This window comes from Protopterus annectens, chromosome 13.part0 (genome assembly GCF_019279795.1).
Source record: "Protopterus annectens isolate FY-2018-M chromosome 13.part0, PAN1.0, whole genome shotgun sequence".
Lineage (NCBI taxonomy): Eukaryota > Metazoa > Chordata > Ceratodontiformes > Protopteridae > Protopterus > Protopterus annectens.
In genome coordinates this window covers 545,762,593-545,783,780 of record NC_056747.1, presented here as the reverse complement: position 1 = coordinate 545,783,780, position 21,188 = coordinate 545,762,593, and positions in this window count along the sequence as shown.

Below are 21,188 nucleotides of genomic sequence, written 5' to 3'. Positions count from 1 at the left end.
ACCATGGAGATAAACAATGCATTTGATTCTTTTTTCTATTTAATACTTCCATGGTGACATTCTTTTTGTTCCTTTCCTTACCTTTGTTTCTCTACATTTTTGTGGTAACACTTTTTATCTGGTATTAGTTTTGTGCTACAATACATTATCCCATTCATTTCAATATTATTATATGAATTTCTCTTAATAGTCTCAATTACTGTGTTAATCTGTTTTATTACACGTCTAACATATTGGGTCTTATTTATTTTCTGTAATCTGTTTCTTTCATCTATCTTAAAATGTTTGTCCATCTTGATCAAATCAAGCAGGTCTTACCTTAGATCATTTTCTTCTGAAATGAAAGCATCTCCTGTGATTGTTTCACACTCTATACCTTGATATGCAATTCTAAATAGACTTTCATTCGAATCTCCTACAAAATGCTCCATTACATTGCCCTGTGGCAAATTTCTTCACTTGCATCCTGCTGCATCTGGGGTCTCATTGACCCATCATGCTGTAGTATTGCCTAGGTCAGAGTTTTCACTGTTTCCTGCTCTTTCCATTGCAGTGCAGTTCTAAATGGATTTTTGTGCAAGTTTCTTTCAGAAGGTTCCAGAACATCCCCATGTGAGGTATCTTCATCAGATGCTTTCTGCTTCATCTGTTGTTCCCCCATTTGGGGGCTCATTAGCCCATATGAGCTGCAACATTGCCTATGTTAGTTTCCACACAAAATCTGTCACTTCACCTATGGTCCATCACTTCAATTTCTGTTTGATTAGTTTCTGCCTTTCAAAACAACCTACTTTGAATTACATTCCAGTTTTATGTTCTTAATCTTTTATTGCGAAATTGACCATATTCTTATCCATATGGTACCTTATAGGATCTGTAATGTTAAGTATAGACAGGAAAATACAGCCGAAAGATCAACAGCAGAGATAAAATTGAGACTGTGCACATGTGACCATCTCACAAGTTCAAAGGATACAATGAAATTAAAGTGGTTGGGGGAGTGAGGGGAAACAGATGCTTTATATTTCTGGAGAAGCAAAAGTTTATTTTGAACCAAACTGACTAGTACAATTGTATAGTCCATAAAGTAATAAGCTATAACTCTTTTTCATGTAGAGCATTTTATGGAATACAACAGTCATCCCAGACTACTTTCTCTTCCACGTGCTTTGTCTGTATAGGTGGTCAGTGTAGAAGGCTGAGTCGGGCCAAGTAAATGGGCATTAGTGTGAGAAAATATATATCGGCAGATGATTTTTTATCAGTGGTAACATCACCAATGAGCAACAGTTTTTTTTTTTTAATACTGAACGTATGTCTTGAACATATATCTAGATTTGTATCATTCTATAAGGGTGGTTGAATATGCCTACATTTGTTGGGGACTTCAACCTTATAACGTAGGCAGATAAAAACATTTCTTTAAGTTGTTAAGGTAGCATTCTACAGGAAAGCTGCTCAGAAAAATAATAATGGCTATATTAACCTGTCATAAGTTCTATCAAATCTGAACACTGGATAGCCAAGTAGAAGGATTTCTGAATTATCATTATGTGGAATTAACCAGGTCGCAATCACTGCATTAATATTTTGTCTATTGATAATAATACAGGTATATCTTCTTTTAGATACTATGGGACTTAAGTTTGATACCAGTAATACACCTGCACAGGTGATTATGTGAGTCAAATAAGAGCACTTTTTGAAGACCAAGGACAGGATGCAAGGTGTAGGGCCCCGAAAATTAGATTATTATGTTTTGTTGAATAAGAAGTGCTGTTCTTTGGGAATGCTATGAAGTTTAGGTTAGTTTATTTCATTTTTAGCTAGAGAGAGAATATTTTCTGAGTACAGCACAGTCTGAGTTTAGTGACGCAGTGACTACTATGCAATCTCTCATTGAAGTGGTAGGTATTTTGTTGTATTTTAGAGGTACACACAAAGAGAGTAGAGGAAGGAAGTACTTCTATCAAGTTCAGTAGTGTGATATATAGGTGTTCAGGTGGGCATAACATAGCAGAGGTAGCTAGGTATCAGAAAGGTTAACTGTATAAAGAAAATGTTATGTGATGCATGATAGGTTATAGGGCAATTTCATTACATTTGAAATGAGTAGTACAGCAGTGGGAGTGATTCTCCCTACTTGGGCAAGGCAACCTAGCTTTGGAAAGGAGGATGACTAATGTGGGGTGGAGGAAAAACTGCACTTGTATCCATACCCTGGGACAGAGGCATGTTATCATTTATAATACTACTATAGTTACTGTAGATTTTGAGTATTAGTTACTGTAGATTTCTAGTATTTTCTAATTCCCAGAAAGCACAGCTGAAGCCAGACTGAAACCATTTTCCTATTTATGTGTATTAATGGGCTGTATTCCTTTAAGGATGGAGTGTCTACAGTTGTGCACTTGTTAGCTGTACACACTGATCTCCTTATTGGATGCACTTGACGGTTCTTGGAGAAGTGTCCTAGATATCTGACCTGCAGGGTGCAGTTAATATAGGGAGGTCCAAAACATAGGTTCAGCTGATAACTGTTCTAGTATTAGAGAGGCATACAGTGAAACTGGGAAAGACAGAAAGTAGACAGAAATATAATACTTGAATATTGCATTTGAAGATGTGATCTAGAAAACTAAAATGACAGTAGGTATGCAGGATCAGGGAGGACTGCATTTTATAAACCATGAACAAACCACTTTCATTACAATGTGGGATATTTATAGCGTACATTGATAAATAATTGACTTTCAGTCTACAGATTTCATCTGTACTAGCATTATACTATCACCAGTTTCTTGGATAAAAAATGGACTTTATAGCACTTTCCTTGTTTAGGGTTTTAGAAGCTTAAGTTCTTTTGAAAGAATTATGTGGAACACATCAAGTTAAGGTGGTCACCAAAGTCGTCCTTTTAGCAGTTTAATTTCTTGAATGAACTGTGGTAAAGATACAGTGTTAGGCATAGCTCTCAACCTTCCAGCTTCAAAATGAGGAACACTAGCCCTTATAATGTGGAATACATAACCACTAAGAACCAAATCATTGTAGCAAATACTGTAGTCCAAACCATAAGAGAGTGATAGGACACCAGGAGCCACAATATAAAACTTGTAATATGTCCAAAACAATGAAAAAACAAGGATTAAGCACTTTTGTCTGGTAAGACTTCAGACTTCATCAGAATCACTTGTTTATACAAAACACATGATATAAATACCCCTCTAAGAATTTTGCATGGTTCTACCATCCAATAAAAAAATGGTATACCTGTTGCACATCCAAAAGTAGATACTATAAACAAAAAAACTAAGTGACCACTATCAAAAAATATCAAAGACAGTGCAAAAAATATTCACAAAAAATGAGACCAGGCTAGTCAACTACAATGTTATCAAATATAGGATTTTAAGCTTCAAAATACTTCCAATAGAACATGTTCAATTAAACCAGGTGCCACAGAGACATTTTAATATAAGTTGCCAGTTCAGCTCACTTTTTCCAACCAAGTCCTCCTGTGGTCCACTCCTTGGATCCTTCACAGTGTGATCTAGATGAAAAAACAAAACATAATGATCAGGAAACTCCATAACATGCATTGTTAATGTGTTTTTGCCATTTTATTTCTTCTGATATCTAAATCATCCTCATAAACCCTTTCCTTTAGCTTTCTCTAGGTTTTACCCACATAAAACAAATAACACTTTTGACACAATGCCAGATAATATGATACCTTTGGTTTTATAGTTACACAAAAAGGTACTTATCATTTTTATTTTGTGGACAACAACAAAAGTACTTACCAAAACATGTTTGCATTTACCACAACCACACATGTGACTGAAGGATATATCAGAAAGAATATAATCCAACAGATTCCTAATGGATTTACCCTTATGATAAATAATAATAGGTTTCTCCCCCACTTTGTCAGCCAAACTTGTCAAAAAGGCAGACAATAAACCAGATTTTGTACAATATCTCATTAATGATTTTAAAATCAACAGAATAATCAATAATAAAAGATAAAGCATGGTTGTTCTCCCTCCTAACCAACCCAACAAAGAATTCCTTTACATTATTTAGGGGGACTTTAACCATGTTAAAATTAACCCACCCTTTATTTCTTGGACTACACTGGTTCATAGGTTCATAGATTAGTACTAAGCTAACTGCCCTTACGAGCCATTTTAAGACTAGCCAATTATCCCTTGTGAGACTCAAACCCTGCACCTTGTGTTGGTAAGGCAAACACCTTAACTATTAGGCCATTTGAACATCAGAAATTAGCTGGACTGTGTAACCACAGACCATAAGCATATCTGCCAGTATACGACTCTCTCTCTAACAAAAATGCCATCCTCTGAGACCATTCCGGCTAATCGAATAAATTGCTTCTTCACGATCCCTCTTTCTTGATGTTCTGGGTGGTTACTTGTGTAGTGCAAAAGACTATTTGAGTAAGTGGGTTGCCTATATTCTTTGGTTGCTCATGTCTTTTAGAATATTCACATCTAAATAGTTAATACAAGCAATGTAAAAAGAAGAGGTACATCTTAAAAAGACGTATTGTTTAAATAGTTCATAAACAATTTAATCTCATGGCTGGCTTTATCCCAGCTGATAAAAATACCGTCCAAGTATTGCACATGCAACTTCCAAGGGCCCAGGTTAAACTTGTTGAACAGAAACAACTTCTCCCATTGAATAAAAACAATATTGGCGAAAATAGGGGCACATGAGGCACCCATTTCTAACGCACTGCTTTTGTTGAAAGTATTGACTTCTAGATACACACAGTTATTTTTAAGCACCATCTCCATGGAAATATCCAATATGTTAATTGTGTTATTGTCCAAGTTGGTGGACTCTACAAGAAAATCATGAAACCAATCCAAACCAGCTGAGTGGGGCATAACATTGAATAATTCTATTACATCTGTGGCTAGGAACAGTAAATCGGAATAACCCATATTTCTGATTTTCAATAAAAAAAAATTCTAAGAGTCATGACATAAATAAGAAAAAGAGTGCAAGTAACTTTTAAGTTTCATGTGTATATACTTCACCAGAGGATGTGTAATCGATTTTCTGCATTAACAGTAGGTCTCATTGGTGGGTCAATGATGTTCTTATGGATCCTTTGTATATCAAAGATGAAGGGCTCCACAGGGAATTTCACATATAAATAGTCATATAAATGAGGTTGTATTTGTTCCTGATCAACTAAGTCTTTCAACAAAAAAAAAAAAAAAAATGATCCCTTCTGTAAGCTGTTTTAATAAAATTCAGAGAAACTTCTTCATAATATTGTCCTAACACAAACCTGTTCATTTTGTTCAAATAATCATTTTTGACATAATTACAATCCCCCCTTGTCAGGTTTCATTACCTGAACATTCTTATCATTGGCAAGCTCCTGTAATAAAAGTTGTTCACTCTCAGTTAAATTACAGTTTTCAGTTCTGTTAACTTTATGTTGCCATAAATGCCTAAAGTCATTTTCACAAAGCTTTTCGAAAATAACTAAAGGTGTTGCAAGGGGGAAGTTGTAAGTGCCTGGGGGGGTTGTAAGTGCTGCTCCTGTGAAGTCCTGGGTTGTTGTTGTCAACAAAGAAAAAAAATCATAAGTACCTTTTTTTGGTAAATGCAACACCAAAAGTGTCATATATTTGGCATTATGCCAAAAGTGTGATGGGCTTTATGTGGGTAAAACCTGGAGAAAGCTAAAAGAAAGGATTTTATGAGAATGATTTGGATATCAGAAGAAAAAGTGTCAAAAACCCCTTGGTGAAGTATGTTATGAAGTTTCCTTATTACTTTGTGGTTTTTGGTCTGGATCACATTGTGAGGGATCCAAGGGACGGACCGTGGAAGGACTTGGTTGAAAAAAGTGAGCTGAATTGGCAACTTAGATTAAATGCTACTGCTGTGATTGGTTTAAGTAAGCATGTATCTATTGGTGGTTTAAGTAAGCATGTATCTATTGGAAGTATTTTAAAGCTTCAATCCTGTATTTTATAGCATTGTATTCGACTAGCCTGGTCTCATATTTTTTGCGGATATTTTTTCCATTGTGTTTATTTTTTGATAGTGGTCACTTAGTTTTCTTTGTTTGATTGTATCTATATTTGGATGTGTAACAGGTATCCCTTTTTTTATTGGATGGTAGAATCATGTGACATTCTTGGAGGGGTATTTCAATCATGTCTTTTGTATAAACAAGCGATTCTGATGAAGTCTGAAGTTTATCAGACGAAAGTGCTTAATCATTATTTCATTGTTTTGGATATATTAAAAGCTTTATATTGTGGCTCCTGGTGTTTCCCCTCTTTTGGTTTGGACTACAGTATTTGCTAAAATGTGGAATACATACGAACAGCTTACTAGCAACTTCAACTAGGAAAGTCATAGGATGGTTAAAATATGTTGGTTTTATTTATAAAAACGCTCTTTTAATGAACTTATATCCAGTGTAAATAGAAATGAATCATATCAGTTAAAAAAAAAAATTCCTAACACTGAATGTGTGACAGACCCTTTCAATGTGGAACTTCGAGGAACATGAACCTTTTAGGACCACAAATGAAGTATGTTCATCGTAATGTGGTACACTTGAGAGGTATGTTGTTAGGTATCCTATTTGAAATTGTGTAGTAGAATCAGAAATATTTACAATTAGAGCACTTCACTATTACTGCACATGTCCCCACATGGTCTGCATGCATTATTTTTATGATCATTGCTATTTTATTATTAAAGGGGAATTAAGACTTCTAAGATCCCATTTAAATTTAATGAGGCAGTTTGGAGGCTTTCGAAACTACTGTAGAAATAAGGATTTATCAACAAGACTGCTAAGATCCCTTCCAACAGTGTACATATACATCTATATATATTCATACAGAGATATAGATCTAGATATATGACATCAGATTCACTTCAGAACAGTGAGATACCATAATGTCAAAATTCAAATGATTGAGACCAAAAGCTTAAAAGTTCATTGTGCTGAAAGTTCACAGTGTCGAATGTTAGAATGTTGAATCAGCTGTGTGAACGCTGTTATGATGTGCAACTCGATTGCTGCGGCTTTAAGACATGTTATGTTGTAGTATAGTACATAAGAAGGGAACGTGATTGAGGTCACCTGTGAAACTCTGGTAAGTATCAGAGAGAGAGGATTAGTAATGTGTAATGTTTTAGCAGTGAAGTGGTGTTTCTAAGAGAAGGTTAAGGATATTTTTTTTTTACAATTTAAACAGGCAGCTATGAAGCACGGAATGGTATGTTTCCCGTTTTGTTCAGTATAGTGCGATTTCGAAGTTGATATATTTAAGTAGCAGGGGTGCTTGCCCCCTGCTTATATTTGGAGAAGCTTAATATAGTTTTTTTTTTTTTGTTTCTGTATGTTGTTGTGGTGGAATATAGTAAATGTTTGTTTTCTATGTTTTTTTCAATGTTATGGGATTCAGTGTTTTCAGGTTTCGGTGTACTGAACTCTCAAGCTTTTGGTCTCAATGTCTTGAATTTCAAAATTATGGTATCTCAGTGTTCTGAAGTGAATCCATGACATCTAGGTTCAGTTCATTTGATCGGTACCTCATTTTATCAACAAAAACAAATGTGGTTCATTTCATCAAAACTACATTTAATTGAAAACTGGTCAATGGTATAGAAATTGACTGCCAGTGTGATTTTGGAGGATAGGAATTACAATGCAAAGTAGTGATGATCAGTATTTTTACCATAGTAATGTAATCTGTTATGTTGTACAACTTTCTCTAAAAGTTTATGTATATGCACCAGCAGATACAGTGTGTGGGGAACATACTTTTTTTCTCCACGGCTGTGCAACTGTGGACTTAGTATATTTATGTTGGGGGGGGGGAAGAGTTTGGAAGTATATTTAGGATATATGACATTTTCAGTGAAATATAGTTTTAATAAAATGAGTTTTTAATTGATTAAGTGAGGTGGTGATGAAGCAAAATATAATCTTGTTTGTGTGTGTGTGTGTGTGTGTATATATATATATATATATATATATGTATATATATATATATATATATATATATATATATATATATATATATATATAAATATATAAATATACATGTGTGTGAGGTGTGCCTGATCCCATGTGTATACATGTGACGAGGGTTGGGCACCAGGCTAATAACGTGACCCCGTAAAAACAGTAACCTCTATGGAAACAAGTGCTGGAAGGTGCTCGTTGTCCAATGTGCAGATTAGCACAGGAACGGATGGATGCATACATATGTATACATATGTGTTTGTGTGTGTGGACTGCATATGGCAGTCATAGTGGAGATACTAATAATTGTTATGTATAACAGAGAGGCCTGGGATGAAGTGAAATTTATTTGAATAGTTATTGAAGCTAACTAAATGAAAAGTATGGCCGGCCAGGTCTTTTTATACTTTAGGGAACACACACTGAAAAATGGTAGGTTTACCACATGATTCTTTACAAAATATATGAAACAACAAAGGCAAACTTCAAAGGTATGCACAAAACATGTTAAGTGGACTCCAGATTAGGTAAGGTCATGCTCTTATTATAGAGGACATTGATAAAGCAACACCTGAAATATTGTGCTTTTTTCTCACGATCATGTGGAAAGCATTTAACAGAAAATTAGAAAATGAGTAAGTAGAATGTAGAAGCTTTGTTATGATAATTAGGTAGGCATGCATGCATTAAAACTGAGTAAGGACAGGGGGATAATAGGTTCATAGGTTGGTACTAGGCTATTGACCCTAGGGCCTATACAAGCTGAGCCATAACATTTCCCTGGAAGCACACGTTACCCTAAGAAGGGGAAAGCTGGAGATGTAGTGGAAGGAATGGTGGACATAGATGGCAGCTGGAATGTGCATTGTTCAAGACGGACACAAGAGAATATTGTTTCATGTGAATAATGTTTACTCAAAGTAAATTGATCAAAGCAGTACTATATTTCCTTTATGCCAATACAGAGATAACAGGATGTCCATGAAAAAAAGAAAATATTGGAGAAGCAGAGGAGCAGCTTTTTAGGGTCTTAACCAATTTAGCTGCAGTGCTGTTGTCTGACTGCATTTCATTTTGGATTGGATTTATTCATTTATGGTTTTGTATACTTCGATTATTTTGTTTTATTTTTGCGCTTATATTATAGTTTGTTTTATTTTAAATGCTTTACCTCAAAGTGTTTTTTTCTTTTTTGAGTTTTAAAAGTTCATGACATGGGTCAGTTAGAAAAGAATTCCTTAACCGTTCACTGATTGAAAAGGAATCCAGTCTAGTTAATTAATGGGAGGAGATGAGAAAAGAGATTTCTTATTTAGCTGAAGTGCTGTGTGACTGCTGCTGTTATCTGATTTCATTTATTTTTCCCATCCACCTGTCCATCCTTGTCGTGCTTTTAAAGTTGGTGGCTTTTCAGCCACTAGCACCAACTGTAAATTCAACTTTGGATGTTCCTCCCAGTGCTCATTCTACTGGGCATTGAGAGCTCATCTGGGAAGACCCACCCCCAGACTCTTACAGCTTGAATTATCTTCTGTTTCATACCATTCCACTCGCTCAGTGCTAGGGTTGCCACCTTTCTATGCAGTGAAAACTGGACCAAAAACCACACCCTTTGCACTATCCAAAACCCCACCTCTCTCCACCCATTTCCTCACCCCCTTTTCAACCCATTTATGATGTCACTACATACATTATTAGGAGGAGGTATGCCTTATTTTGTGTTTTCCCTTTTTTTAGGAAGTCCCAACATCATGTTAACGATGCTTTTCAATTAAAAAGATCATCCATGTCTGTGTTTTTACAAACTCTGGCATTCTGTTTGTACAGGTAAACAGAATACTGGAGTTTGTCCATTGCTTTCCGGACAACCAGACTAACTTTCTGATTTCCAGATAGTCTGGAAAAGTACCAGATATGTGGCAACACTACTTGGTGCACACTGCAAATTTCAATGTATAAATCCTTTTTTTTCTGTATTGCTTTTAAAATCTGTCGCATCTGAACATAAACTACCAGTCACTGGTGAGATTAGGAAATGGTTCTCAGTAATCAACTTGGAATTAGGTTCATAGGTTCATACTAGGCTATCTGCCCTAGGGCATTTATAAGCCTAGCCAGAGTGTGTTTGGCTTTCGCCACCCATTTTAAATTAATTTTGCTGTGCCCTTTTCCGAGGTTAGTATACTGTGCCTCTGTCGAACAGTGACACAGAAGTGATACCCGGGGTAAACCTATGATCTCCCATCCACTCATCAAGATTCCTCTTGAAGAGATTCAATGAGGGACTCTGCCTAACCTGGACTGGGATTTTATTCCAGAGTGAAGGGAGCCTCTGGGTTATGAATCTGTCCCTCCAGCATGTCCTATTTATTTCAGTGCTGAGGTTCAAGTCTCTCGAGTGCGTAGCTCGATGGGATTTGGATTTTCTGAGGTGCAGCATGTCCATTAATTCCGGGTTGGACATGGCTTTATACGTCAGGCACAGACCGCCTCTGAGCAGGCGGTATGCCACTGAGTAGAGCTGGAGTTTCTTTAACCGGGCAGAATATGGCATCTGTTTGAGCCCTTTGATCATCTTGGTGAGGTACTTTTGGGGTCTTTCCAGTTGCTGCAGGTGTCTGGTAAGGTACATCCCAAAGGGGCATTGTACTCAATTATGGGCCTGATGAGGGATGAGTAAAGAGGCACGATGACCTCCCCTGATCTAGATGTGAATCCCTTCATGATTAGGTGGGCTATATAAAATGTTTTTCTAACCACTTTTGCCACGTGGTTGTCAAATGAGAGATTGCTATCAACTTGGGTCCCCAGGTCCCTAATTACTTCTTCTGTACTTAATGGATTACCACCTATGTGGTAATTTGTGGGCACTTTGTTTTTGCCAAAGGGGATGACTATACACTTTTTGGAGTTTAGCTTGAGGCTGTGGCTCTGGCACCAGTTGTCTGTTTCTATAAGGCCCTCTTGGAGGATGCTTGTGTTGGCTGGAGAGTCGATTATGGCGCCCAGTTTGCAGTCATCTGCGAACTTGGTCAGCCACAGTCCTTCCGTGTTGGCGTGTACCTCCGTGAAATATATACCGAACAAGAGAGGTCCCAGGACTGAGCCTTGTGGGATGCCACTTGTAACTGGTTTGGAGTCTGACATGGCTCCAGAAATTCTAACCATGTGGCTTCTGTCCTTGAGACAGTTTGCAACCCATCTAGTGACATAGGGGTTTATATTTAAGCTGGTGAGCTTATCTATAATGCCCGAGTGGGGTATTGTATCGAAGGCTTTTGCGAGGTCCAGGTAGGCTGTGTGGACCACCTTCCCCTCGTCAATGGCCTTGGTGACTGTTTCAAAGAAATCAACCAGGTTTAAGAGGCAGGATCTGCCCTTAACAAAGCCAAACTGGGTAGGATCCAGTGTCTGTAGGTCCCCAATATTTTTATTTATGAGGTCCATGATGATCCTGTCCATAGCTTTGCAGACCAAGCTAGTCAGGCTTATGGGGCGATAGTTTCCAGGATCTGTTGAGGCACCACCTTTGTGGAGAGGGACCACTGTTGCTGTACGCCACTCTTTGGGTACATATCCTGTAGTAAGGCTGAGATTGAACAGTAGTTTTATGTTTGGGTTTAGCTCTTCTTGGAGTTCATGTAGGACGCAGCCCGGGACACCGTCTGGTCCCATTGATGCTGTGTTTTTTGCTTTGGAGAGGGCGGCACTTACCTGAACATCTGAGATGTCAGGGGGGCAGCACTCTGCTGGGATAGATATTTGCCCTTTTGGTGGGGAGGGGGGGGTTTGTGCTGACCCTGTCAGCTATGATGTTGGCAATGTCTGTGGGTTCGATGTATTTTTTGTCATTTTGGACTAATTCTGAGCATATCTGGGAATTCCCACCCAGGTTCCTAACATAACTAAAGAAAGCCTTGTGATTATCCTTAGTGTCCTGTGCAATTTTTCTCTCAAAGCTGGCCTTAGACGATTTTATGAGTGCCCGTAGTTTTTTGCTAATACTGATCAGAGATGCCTTCCCTTTTTGGGATTTTGCTCTATCATGTAGTAGCTTCCTCCTGCTATTGTATAGTTTGTTTATGGCTGGGGTCCACCAGACAGGACGTCTGCCTTTGGAGGATTGGGTCTTGGTTTTATTTGGGATTGCATGATCCATGCATTCCTGAAGGTGTTCATAGAATGCATTTATAAAGGATTCTGCGATCTGGGCCGTATTTTCCACAGGCCCGGGAGCTTTGAAGGATTCCACCTCGGTTTTGAGGAGTGTGAAATTTGCTTTAGAGAAATTTTTCACTGTGGTTTTCAGGGCAGGGGGTGGAGTTGGGATGTGAATATCCAGTGAGATTAGTTTATGGTCTGATCTTACCAATGAGGGATACACTTCTGGTCTGGAGCATAGAGTCCCCATGTTGGTGATGATCAGGTCCAGTATGTTTTCCCCTCTTGTGGGAGTGGTAACAAGTTGTTCCATAGCATTTGAGTTTATAAATTCTAGGAACCTTTGGGCTAGGGTGTTGGAGCTAGAGTAATGCTCCCAATCTATGTTTGGGTAGTTGAAGTCGCCCAATATAATGGTGTTTGGAGAGACCTTCATATTTTCCAGTGTTCTCAGGAAGGCCGATTGGGGTTCCTGGGTTTGGTAGAGTGGTCTGTAGCAGGCTATAAACTGGAAGGCAGTTTTACCCATTGTTAGTTGCACATGGATAGTCTCTGATGCTTCGTGCTGTGCCACCAACCTGGCGGTGTGGGTATCTTTGACGAATATTGATACTCCCCCTCCTTTTGTGGTTCGGTCCAAGTTTTGGGGCTGAAAAGCATGGTATGAGGTATAACCTGGTAGTGCTGGGGTGCTCTCAGGAGCCTTGAACCAGGTTTCTGTTATTGCACAGATATCAATGTTCTCCATGCTAAGGAGAGTTTTGAGTGCGTGCATCTTGAGGTTTAGACTTCTGGCATTGAGTAGCATTACTCTTAGTTTCTTATCGCTTGTGATACCTATGGAGGTGGGTTTGTCTTTTGAGCCTTGCCTAAAAAAGGCACTGTGGGGGTAGCAAGAGCCTTTGCCAATATCCAAAAGCCCAGGGGTGACAGGTGCAAGCCGTCCCTAGCGAAGCATAGTGGCTTGTCGAGCATGTCATCCCAGGCTGACAGGCATTGGATCCCCTTTGAATGACACCAATACTTAATTGTTGCTTCTATTTTGCTCCTGAGAGAGGAGGAGCAGAGAGGCATTATTTTCTAGTATTCCTAGAGATTACCAGTAACTAGAAAGCTTGAACATTGCTTCTTAGGAGCCAGCTTGGGATTAATGCTACTGCTTTGCCCCTGGTAGGAGAAGGGGCATTGGCTCCTGCCAACCTTCAATAGGGCAGTGTATATGAGACTTCATAGAGTGGTCTGGTTGCCATTTTGCTGAAAGCTCTTTTAGGGCCTTTTGTGCATTTGGGCTTTTTTTGTGTCCAAATGCTGTAGGCTCTATCCAGGGTATCTGCTACAAGAAGACAATAATAAGTGTACTAAACCCATACATTTTTGGGTTATACTTCTGAGGAATCAACTTGGGATTAGTGCTACCCTTTTGCTTCTGGTGAGAGTAGAAGCAAAGGATCATTGGTTTCTAGCTGTATACAGCTGTGTTGTGACCAGCACTCTGTCCACTACAAGACAGAGTGTCTAGTAATCAACTTCAAAACTTATAAGTGGTCCACCTCCCTTCAGCCCATATAAGGAAGCACCTGAGATCATGGATTTCAACTTTCCAACCATCTCTGTCACCAATTTGATTGAAATGGACATCCTGAGACAATGTAGAAATTGGAATTTCTGGTTAGTGATAGGTTGATTATAAGGTTTTTTCAACCAATATCAGTAAGAGTACATAGTTTACTGAAATATTTTCAGTTATTGGTTGCTGAGATATGAACTAGGCTCACTCCACCTTTAATTCTGATTGGATTAGCGTTATATTGTGCCATAGAGATTGGCTGCTGATGTATTAACCAGGTTTACTTTGCTTTCTATTCATAATGGATCGGTAGTTTGTAGTAGTGTGTGCTGAAATGTGTTTAGTGGATATATACTCCTCACTTCAGAATCTATTAAGTAGATAGTTTGTCTAGGTGAAGTCACTCATTCAGAAATATATTTTTTTCTGAATGGATAAAGGAGCTATTTTCTAGTATATGACTGGTTGATAGAGTTTTAACCAATAGCAGCATCAGTCTCTTAGAAGCGGATGATAGTCTATTTGATGTATATTTAATGACTGGTTGCTGAGACGTGAAGAAGGTTCACTCCACCTCTAATTTTGATTGAACTAGTAGTATATTCTGCCACAGAGACTGGCTGCTGATTCATGAATTAAGTCCATGCTGTCTCTTAACTCTGATTGAATCACGATTACATTATTCTCTTGCACCATAGCCAAATTATGGAACTCCCTCCCACCCACAATTACCTCTGTACCATCATGCACCCACTTCAAAACTTTACTAAAAGCGCACCTAAAAACATGCTGGCTATGCCCTTGCAACTCCCCCTCTAATATTACCCACCACATCCGCCCACTACCTTTCTTTCCATTCCACTATAACTACCTTGATTATAACAAGCTCGGATGCTCATAAACCTAACTACTTATTATACAGCAGGAACTTCTTATTGTAACAATTGTCAATGTATGTTATGTAATCCACAGATGATAAAGATTATAGTTGTCTACTGATGTACTATGTAATTTTTAATTGCTATGTTGATCAAATTGTTAATTGCTATGTAAATCCAATGTAACTACTGTCTGTATATTTTAACTGTGGAGCTTTTCTCCCTGGGCCTCCGCTGAAAATGGACCTACGTCCAGTCGGACACTCCCGGTCAACAAATGTAAATAAATAAATCAGTAACTTACTCTACCATTGTGATTGGTGTTTTTTTGAGTAATGCTCATTGGTTTATATCTCTATATATCTGAATAGGTGCTGATATGTGTTTTTATTGGCTGTACAATGTTCATTAGGCTTTGACTGGTAGTTGGATGGTATAAATGTTTATAGCAAGTTTGTCTGTTTAGATCTGAAGAAGGGCTTTTTAGTATGAAAGCGCTTATCATTTTTTTTAATATCTTTTCATTGGTTATTGTGTTTACTAAAGACCTTTTACCTTGACCTGGTGGATGCACAGAGTTTTCCTTCACATTTTGGTGTTTTTCTTCTCCATATCAGCATTCTTTGGTGGTTCATTTATATTCTGGAATGTAGAAATTGTTTCATGTTTACTGACCACAACATGTTACTAAAAAAAAACTGGCACCATGTGTGAGAGATGTAGTTATATAATGTTGTTGGAGACAAAATGCTCACACAAACCTACAATAAATAATATGCAAGTTGTCAGTACCACACAACACCACACTAAGCCAACCACACAAACCAGGGACCAAACACACAGACCTAAATATACTGAGAGTCTTGAAAGTAGCCTACCTGTACCATAAATGTCTCCTAAGTATAACCAAAGAAACAAGTACCCTCAGCAACTTCACAAACACACAACACAGGAAGCACCCACCATGAAACATGTGTCTAAGAGTCATACTGACTCAGTTCAAAAGCCCATAAGGCAAACCTCTGCACATTCCAATATTCTAGTCATAGGTGACTCCATGCTAAGATGCAATGATGCACCAGTCACCAGGCTGTGCAAGGAGAGGATCATGTTCAGTTGCTGGTTGGGTGTCAGGATTCAGTGCATTATGTTGGCACTCAAGTCTTTTGCACCACAAGTAAACATATGCCATAGTCATAGTGCATGTGGGTACTAATGACTTGAGACATACGTCTGTGGACTATATAAAGAGTGACACGATGGAGCTGTCAGTATATATATATATATATATATATATATATATATATATATATATATATATATATATATATATATATATATATATATACACACACACACACACGCACATATATATATACACACACACACATATGAACCTTGCCTTGGGCAGCATTCTACCATCACCAAGAATGATGCTGCAATACCAACAAGAGATCATTTACTTCAATAATTGGCTGAGCTATTGGCATCATTTGGGGTAGGGGGGTTGCAATATATGTCAGCTTGGGAGGAGATAGTAGACAGTGCAAATTGCTTACCTAGGAATGGTCTGCACCTATCCCTCAAAGCTTTTATACAATTGGCTAAATACTTGTCCACGCCATAGTGCCTTTTTTAAGCAATATCAGTCTTCTAACACTCCCAGCATAACAAACAGAATCTAGATTGCATAAAAGTATTTACAGTGCTAGGAGACTTAATAAAAAGCTCCATTCCCTACAAGTACTCCTTACCCTGGAAAAAATTGATATTTGTATCGGCACACAGACCAGGTTCAAGATCAATAAAAGCACTCCGTCACTGCAGGGTTTTAACGTCAGCCACATGTTCCAGGCCACCCCATTTGATGAAGTCACTAAAGGCAGTAGTGTCTCTCTATTCTTAAAAAGCTGTTTCACCTCCACACTCATTAGACAAGATAATGACCTGTAACTCCTCTATGTCCATCTTACTATTAACAAAACTCCTTTGCATATCATGGCTAACTAAAGGACCTCCATGATGTTCCCCTCAACCCATGCCTCCTATGTAACCAGTATGGAGGTGCTATGCATTAAGCCAAACACTATTCTTCCAGGAGACTTTAACTACCCCTTCATTAACTAGAACATTTATGCATCCTCAAAGGTGTACCCAAGAAGTTTCTGGACTTCATCTATACAAACTCTGGGCCACTTAACCTGCAGCCCAACCAGAGGTGATAAAATCCTGGATTTGGTCCTTACCATTATGGGTCAGCATTGCTCTCCATCAATTGTAACTTCCTCCCTTGGCACAGATCAGTCGTATTCACTTTATGATTGAAGCCAGAAGCATCTTCCACTATCTCTGTATTCAGAAATTATGCCAAGGTTAATCTACTAAAACTAATCATGTTATATAATTCCCCCTTTGGCATGTATCTGTCTAGACACCCAACAAGTGAACACCCACAGAGATAACTTACTAAAAGAATACAAGGCCTTACATGTCCAACATGGACCAACTCAAACCCTTTTCATTACGCTCAGTATCCTAGGTGACTTGTATCTGGCATACAAGGCATTATCTGTCCCAATACTGAAGGATTTACTGCATATCAGCAAGTCAAATGACTTCAGAAATACTCTGTCTAGGAATCTAAACCTCTTCTGCAACATCAACAGAACTGTTTGGAGGGCAAGGTATATCTCTCAGAAGATACTGCTGTGGAACAGACTTCCCATCTGCATAATACAAATGTCGTCCCTGCCCATATTCAAGTGCAACTTAGATCTATGGATGAGAAACACAAAATTTACCACAGGACTGCCCCTGTACTACTAATGGACAGAGGAAGCTTCTAAATACTTTATCCCATACATGGGTCCACTCGAATTATGTATGGCATGATCCCAGTTATTCTTATTAGGGGTAATACATAATTATTTGCCATGGGATGGGCAAGGCCAGTCTATAACTAAATGGAATAGGCTATTTCAAGCACAAAAAGGGACATTGGCTAGGCTTAAAATGGCCCACATGGACAGCTAGGCTAGTACTTATCTATGAACCTATGAGTGATGACCTGGCGAAATTCAACAGCCCCCCTTTATCTGGACAACCCCAAAGCTTATTCAGAGTACTTTATCAATAAAATTTATGCTCACATAAATAGCTGTATAGATACAGTTGTCCCCTTCCGAAGTAAATCCAATGCAGATTTTTAAAAATAAACCCCTGTGTTGGAACCCTAATTTATTTATCATTTGTTAAATGGGAAGGTCTGACTTGGAACAAAGCCAATTTTTAACACTCCAGATGCATGTCTTTGTAATGTGGGAGGAAACCAGAATACCTGAAGAAAACCCACACAAACGCAGGGAGGACAAGCAGACTCCGCACAGAAGGCACTCCAGCCAAGAATCGAACCGGAGAAACCCTTCCTGAAAGGTGACAACTCTACCACCAACACCATCCATAATAAATACAGACTCTATAATAAAAGAAAAAAATGATTGCACTCGAACGTAAATGTATTTTATTTTATTCATATTTGTAACTATCACATTGACAACACACCCTTAAAAGTTGATCCAGTAGTCAAGATTTAACTGTCCTTTGAGCACCATGTATCCACTATTGTAAGGAAGTTCTTAATTGCTAAAATTTATGGTGTCCAGGTCCAGGGATGTAATCATTCTCTCATCAGTCCAATCACTGAATATAATTCCAAATTTGGTATGTACTTGTCACAACTGGAGTGACCACAGTGTTTCTCACAAACAAATCAAGGGCTTGAATCCCACAAATTATGCAAACCTTGTCAAAGCTTTGTCCCTCTTCTCTGTATTATATAGTTTGCTAACAGGTGACCTCTGCCTTACATATTGAACCTTAACAGACCATATTCTTTCTGATCTGTCACACATTCACAAATCCAGTGGTAGCATGAACACCTGCTCAAGTGATCTCAATCTCTTCTTCAGCATAAATAGAACATGCTTGAGGGATAGGTATGTATTACAGAGAATACCCTGTCTATGGAACCATTTTTCACTCTACATAAAGCAAACTACTTCTCTTACTCTAGTCAAATGTAACTTGGACGAGAAATGGCAAATTCATTCCTAGTTTTGGGGCAGAACCCCAACATTGGAGGTATTGGAAGCAAAGACCCCAGCAAAACTGTTTTAGAATTTCATTTTTATATGTGGCAACCAGTAAGAGTGATGGGCCAGTGTGGCAGTGATCTAGGTTTTGACAGGCTGAATGCTAGTATAACCAAGCAGGCACTTTTTTCTGTATGATGGTCTCAGCTTGTTGCTTCTATGTTGTTGGGAATATTTCAGTTGGAAGCTTTTGGAAGTCTGTAGATGCTACCTGATATCCTGTCTGTGTGTATGCCTGTCAAATCACTGTGAATTGTAGCAGGAAATAGAGAAGAGTGATGTAGCAGGAAATGGATGGGGTGGTTAAGTAGGTAATTTGGCCTCTTCATACAGAAATGGCATAGCTGTGGAATCAAAGCCAGTGTCCCGAGGACCTCAATAATCAGTCCTCACTAATCAGTCCTCACAGAAGCTTCAGACCCTGGAAGTGGACATCAATGGCATTATCAAGGAAATGCCATTCATATATGGGTGCTAGAGAAGGTCCAGATTGTGATAACCAGTGGCATGACTTCACCTCCAACTTTCCTGCAGCTGCTTACTCTACACACTAGACTTTCCCGAGTTAGAAGTGTGGCAAAAAAAAAAAAAACTTTCATGTGGAATATGTACATCCAGGGAGGCCCACACATTACCCATTACCCTGCCTGGGCAGGACCTTATCTCTACTTTTGGTGTTGTGGGCTTTTCTCATGTATACAAGGTCCCATGACTTGACTGCACTCTCCCACAGGTTGTGAGATTTGTGTATTTTGCTTCCACCTTCATCTGGGCAATATTGTACACTATCTCCACTTTTAGCATTGTCTGCAGTGGAGAATGGAGCCACAAAGACTAGCCCAAACACAACTCCATTGGAACAAAAAAAAAAAGATGTGCAACCATGGAACAAGGACACTGGTTGCTATGCTACATATGATGTTAGTGGCCTCTACAGAAAAGCAGTCTGGGTGACAACCCACCTGTCGTACAGCTGTGCCAACTTTATATATAGTTGTAACTAATATGTTAACTGTTGTTTTTTTTTTTTTAATTTACTATTTTGTATTTTTTTTATTCTCTGCTTTGTGGTCATCCGTATTCATTGTGTGATGTTTCATTATTGTTCAGGTATTGGGTACATTTGTAAACATTAGCTACACTATAAACTGTGTATATTCATAGTGGTTGTATGTGTGTGGATGCATGTTGGGGGTTCTTCTATCTAATCATTGCTGCTGAATAGTTTTTTCATCAAGTTCTGTATATTTAGCAAGAGTGAGAGCACCCATGAGGATATAGCTGTGGAAGGTCTGGTTCTGTCTCTCTTGCATACCTTACAGCCTTCAGGGCTAGACTTTCTACCTTGGTATAAATCTCAATGCATTGGCAAGTTGAGTGCTTAGTATCGTCCACTTAACCACCACTTCCACTTCCTGCCACAGCGCTCTCCTCCGTGTATGTTACTATAGAAAACAGATGACTGGTAAGCAATACTGATGTGTATGTCGATAAGAGGTTGATGGGGTTTTGTGAACTGTGTGCAGGTAGGTATATTTTGTGAGCATTCTGCATGTAGTTTGGAATGGAGGGGTTGAAAGTCTATTCTGCATGGGAATTTGTTAGTTGCTGTGAATGATCAAAAGTATGTGTGTGTGTGTGTGCGTGCGTGTAGACAGGTAGAAGTGTGTGTGTGATTTGAAGCATGTGGTATGCGTTATGATGATAGATTGCATAGCACTGACTGGTTGCTTGCTTGTGTGTGTGTGTGTGTGTGTGTTTGAGTGTATATGCACAAATACAGCTTGCAGTGTATGTTTTTTGATAGCATGAAGTTTGTATGTACTGGTAGGAGATGCAGTGTGTGTTTGAAAGTGTTAGAATGTATATCAGGTGTGTTTGGTTGGATCTAAGTGACCGGTGAAATAGATGGGCTAGTGCTATATGATATGGGGTTTGTAAGATTTTTTTTTCATGGCAGTTACTCCAATTTAAGTGTAATCTTAAAGTTGTTTATATAAGTTTTGGGAGGGTGCAAGTTGGTTTGCCTCAGTGATGTTGTGCATACTTAGTTTGTGTTTGTAAGTACTGATATCTCATTGTTTGGATTAGTTGAGTAGTTTGCTTCATCATTTTTTTTCCTGACCAATTGGCATTTGAGTTGTCTGACATCAGGATTTCAGATAAGATCCTAGTAGTCCTTCATGGTACTCCATGAATGTCCGCACAGATTTTTTCTGTGCCAGTATAGTCTGCGGATTGAAGTTTTGCATGTGATGCCAGATGATTTGTCACAGTTGTATCTCTGTGGACATGGACACCGCTAATATTAACAGTTTCTAAGTTTTGTGACCTCTCTCCCTTGTGTTTGGACCTTGACTTTTCTGACCATGTTTACCACTGATGCACTT